The sequence below is a fragment of the Bison bison genome, unplaced genomic scaffold (assembly GCF_000754665.1).
Source record: "Bison bison bison isolate TAMUID 2011002044 unplaced genomic scaffold, Bison_UMD1.0 scf7180017864061, whole genome shotgun sequence".
In the NCBI taxonomy this organism is placed as follows: domain Eukaryota; kingdom Metazoa; phylum Chordata; class Mammalia; order Artiodactyla; family Bovidae; genus Bison; species Bison bison.
This window is the reverse complement of record NW_011494633.1, coordinates 7,071,685-7,076,501: the sequence shown is the minus strand read 5'-3', so window position 1 is coordinate 7,076,501 and position 4,817 is coordinate 7,071,685. Positions and strand designations below refer to the sequence as shown.

The following is a 4,817-nucleotide window of genomic DNA, read 5'->3' as shown; positions in this document are numbered from 1 at the left end:
CCGACTCCCCTCCTTCCTCCTCTCTTCTCTCTCCATCCTTTCTTCCCACTTTTCCTCTTTTCTCTCTCTTTTCCTCCCTTCTCCTCTCTCCCACACTTCCTTCCTTGCCCTTGCTTGCAGCTTTCTCTCCCAGCTCTGTGTCTCCTACTCTCTGCATCTCTCTCCTCTCTCGCTCCCTCCTGGGGAGTTCCAGAAACATACCCATATATGGCCTCCGTGTCAAGGATCAGAAGTGATGACGTCACGGGAGAGCCAAAGCTCCGAGATGCTCTCCGAAGTCAAGTCCGTAATTGACGCGGCCTGGAGGAAACCAGGATCCCGGCTTCCTCGGTGCAATCTTTAAACAGGAAATCTGAGATTCATAACATCTTATAGTTTGGCTTGCCATCATTGGTCATGCGATGGGCCCGAAATAAACTCCCTGCTTCAAAGGAGAGCGTTTCAGAACTGCCTGGCAGAGCAGCCAGAAGCCCAGGGCCAGGGCTGAAGGCAAACTCAGGGAGCATGTTCTGAATTAAGACACTCTCAGGAAAAATCCTTTTTCTTACCCCTGAATTTTACCCTTGTTTCAGAGCCTAACAGGTAATGCATGCTTTCAACTTTCTTATGCAGAAAGACTGCTTGTCGGGCTGGGACTTAACCGCTGCGGTGTCTATTCATAGCCTCTTAGAGTCAAAGTATGTTTGTGTGTCTCCCTCTTTCTCCTATTCTCTTGAGTTATTAAAGCAGGCTGGTGACTTTTATTTTGGACTGGGGGCACAGAGAATCAGCCATTTGCATGTACTTGTCCAATCTTCCGGAGGATTCTTGCTCAGAATGTCATTCTACTGTGTACTTCTAAAAATGGCAATGCAAAAGGAGTTATCAATGATGCTATTGTTGGTTCTATAGGCCTTGGGCAATGTCTGTATCAGACAAATGACTTTCAGAAATGCTTTTAGGTTGAGGGAAGAGATATTTTCATGCATGGGGGTGTTAATTTCATGTGCCATTTATGGAGCGTCTATGGAACATCTATGTATGGGCAGGATTGTGTGTATGTGTGTGTATTGGGGGGGTGGTGATAGCAACCTTGGATGCCATGAGCTGTATTTGCAATAACTTGGGGTTTAGGAGAGGAAATAAAATCTGCAAACAGAACTAAGATACCACGTAAAGAATGAAAAGGGGGGTGTGTGTAAACATGAGGACACATTCAAGGAAGTGCTGGCCTTTGAAAAGATGGATAGATGTCTCAGGTGGGTGGAGGGTGGGTGGGACAGGGACTTCCAGCTGGAGGATCAGCTCAGGCAAAGGCAGACAAGCTGGGGTGGGTCTGGGGAGATAGTAGGGAGAGCCGTGTGGTTACAGCAAAGGGTCAGGAGGTGAGAAGTGGCGGTGATGCTGGAAGGGGAAGTCGGGAATGGGGGTAGGGGTGGGAGATACTGCTCCCACCAGGCCAGGCAAGAGGATGGAACACATTCTGATTATTTTTGAGCAGAGGAGCAGTGGGGAGGATCTGACTTGAGGCAGCTCCTTGCAAAGCCAGGGGAAAGAAGAAGCAGGGAGGCAGAGACCCTTAGGTAAGTCATTAAGGCCTGAGTCAGGGCAGAAGTTGAGCTCCCGGCACAGGATAGAAGAGCTTGCCTCGACAATGGGAAAGTTTATGCACGAGGCAGCAGCTGAGGGAGTTCACAAGTGCCCAGGCAAAGCCAGCGGGGCCAGCGCACCAGCCATAGCCCCTGACCTCTGCGGTTGGAGGCCCGGGTCAGAGCGCAGTGGGGCAGCCAGGGGCGGACTCCAGTCACTTCTGCAACAGTTGGACAGGTCCTGACAGCTGATGGCAGGCCTGTTTACAGCACAGCCCCCTCCAGGACTGGCGGCTGCCACCACCTGGCAGCCTTCCAGGTTGCATCATCCATTCGTGCACAAACAGCCCAGCCCACGAGGGCCTGGTAGTGGGGGGAGGGTGTCACCTTCTTCCTCCTCCTTGGGGTGGGGCCGTGTGTGATCCACCCCTGGAGACCTGACAATGAATAAGAGCACTCGTACCCCTGAGCCTTCACTGAGCATTCACCGTGAGCCGGGCGCTGGCCCAGCGCTTGTGGTAGATCCTCTCACTGACTCTGCTCCTGGGCAGCATGAATTAGAGACGATGGTCACTCCCATTTCCCAAAGGTGGAAACTGAGGTCCCGAGAGCTTAAGGGTCTCATCTAAAGCCAGAGAGCTAGGAGGTGTTGGAGACGGGACTCAAATCCTGGCCTCTTAGCTGATGGGCCTCCAGTGCCCACAGCCTAAGCCATGGTCTCTGAGGTCCCCCAGGGCACCAGCACGGCAGTAAACAGACCCGTCCTGGCACCAATGAATCATCATAAGGTGCCGTACAATGTGGACAAGCTGGATCCAAAAGAGTCTTCCCAGAGGAGGCACAAAAATATCTCTGGACCCGCCCACTGTCCTTCCACTGCTGAGCTGAAGAGGGTTAGGCCGCCTGGAGCGGGCAGCTGTCACAGGACTTGTTTATTTCTTTACTTCTCATCCTCAGCACCTTCTTTTGAACCAATTAATGCTTGGGAGTATAAATGAGTTGTTAAGAGCTTTGTGGCCGAGGAAAACATTTCGGGAAGGTGATGGTAATACAGAACTCATGCTCAGTCGCTCAGTCGTGTCTGACTCTTCATGACCCTATGGACACTATAGCCCACCAGGCTCCTCTGTTCATGAGATTTTCCATACAGAAGTTAGGTGATTCCTAACCTGCCTGAATTGTTTAAAAAAAAGGAGACAGAAAAGAGGGGTAGAAAAGACAGAGAAAGTAGAGGGAGGAAAAGAAAAAGATTTAAGCAAAGGCAGGAGAACAAAAGCAAGCAAACAAACAACAAAAAAAAACCAAAAGGAGAAGGATCCTAGCTGATTTTGGAGTGATCTCGAATAAAAGATTTCCAGCCAGCCCTGCATGTGGTAGGCTGGGTAAGGAGAGAGAGGGCTCTGGGAGGGCACCCCTGCCCACCTGAGATTTTCTCTTCTGGAGCCTAGAGTTAGAGCTTCTAGAACATTCTACCACCCAGGGGTCAAGATGAGAAAGAGTCCACATCCTCCGGGTGCCCAGAATAGGGCTGGGCAAGGCCATACTTGGGCTCCCCAGGTGGCGCTAGTGGTAAAGAACCTGCCCGCCAATGCAGGAGACATGAGACGTGGGTTCGATCCCTGGGTGGGGAAGATCCCCTGGAGGAGGGCATGGCAACCCACTGCCTGGAGAATTCCGTGGACAGAGGAGCCTGGTGGGCTACACTCCCTAGGGTCGCAAAGAGTAGGACACGACTGAAGCAATTTAGCATGCAAAGCCATACTTGGGCTACGTGCAAGGGCTGGAGCAACAGTGATCAGAGGCTCAGACCTCCACCAGGGAGCCCGGCCCCTTCTCATCCCCAGCCCAGGCTTCTGGCACAAGGCAAAGCCTGGCATTCGCTGAGCCCTGGGCAGAAACCGGGGCAGGGGTCTCGAGTACTCCATACGTGCCAGACCTGTATGCGCCGAGCCGTTGCTGTAGGAAAAAGTGAGGAGGTGGGCCCGGAGGGGCATGGGAGGGGGCTAGCTGTGCCAGGACCAGCCCCTTCAGGGCTGGGAGGTAAGAGACACGTCCTCCACTTGGGAGGCTGAGCAGAAGGTGACCCACGGGGCCTGGGGACTCAACAGCATGGGACCCAAAGATATAAAATGGAAACTTGGCATTCACTGATGCTTTTCTTAGCTGGTGCTCATGGCCCCGCCTCAGGCTGTGGGCCTTTAGGCCTGTGCAGAGTATGTGCTTCTCCTTGGAAAATGGAATATTTTCCAACAAAAAAGAGGAAAGAGGTTTTCCCCCCTTGTTTTTTCTTCTTCCCTGTCTCCCCCTCCCCCTATTTCTCTCCCCCTGTTTTGGGGGTAGCCTCTGCCTGCAGTTTGCAACAATCAATACATAATCTTCTAAAATGTCATCAGGGTCCTAAGCCCTGGTGAGCGATTCATCCTGATTCAGGTTGGCAAGCGGTGCTCAGCTCGTTTAGGACAGTCTTGGACTCCTCTGTGTACGCTGGACACAGAGGGTCTGGGGGCGTGGTGGCGTGGGAGCGGATGTAGCTTTGGGCACGTTCAAATCCCTGTTCGTCACCTCCTTCCTTGATGGCTTGGGCTGGTCGAATCCTGTCTCTGGGCCTCAGTTTCCCCTCCTGGGCTATGGGTCAGCAGTGGTCAGGTAACCTTCAACAGGTTACTTAGTAACAGGTCAGCTCAGTAACCTCCAACAACCCTCATGCAGCCTCAGAAATCTAGAGTCCTAGCTCCCGAGGGAAGCCAGGAGTGTGTATGTCACCAGCATCAAAGTTTCTGAGATCAGAAGAGCTGGGAGGGGCTTTAGAGGTTTAGAGTCTGAACAAAGGCTCAAATCCTAACAGCTGTGAGGCCCCAGACGCCAGTAGCCAGAGGCTTGTCAGCACTGCCGGTTGCAAAGGCCCACCCTTGGGCTCTAACCTGGGCCCCTCTGGGGGCCAAGCAAGATGGCCTGGATTCCACTCCCGCTCCCACCAGGGCCAGGTCAGCCCTTAGCAGAGACTTCCAGACTAACCCCTGCCCACTGCCCTAAGCGTTCAGTGTCAGAGAGTCTGATGAAAACAGGGGCAGGGGGGCTCTCTACCACTTACAATCTGGGTCTCAGTCTTCCCATCTGGGCAATGGGAAGAATCCTCCCCCAGTGCAGGGGTTTTGAGAAAGTCAAAAGGTGCAGTGTGTGAAATTGGCCAGGAAATGGTGCAGGGACACACAGCACCGGCTTTTTTTTTTTTTTTTTTTGTTAGGGGAT

At 52.7% G+C, this 4,817-nt stretch overlaps 1 protein-coding gene across 1 annotated transcript in view; it reads left to right on the top strand.

Moving 5' to 3' along the window:
* The first annotated feature begins 209 nt into the window (after window positions 1-209).
* The window catches only part of ASB2 (ankyrin repeat and SOCS box containing 2), a 49,396-nt gene continuing 44,788 nt past the window's right edge, over window positions 210-4,817 (top strand). The window contains exon 1 of the mRNA XM_010836264.1: window positions 210-582. The gene's annotated coding sequence lies outside the window, so the exon portion shown is untranslated. The remainder of the gene's footprint in view (window positions 583-4,817) is intronic.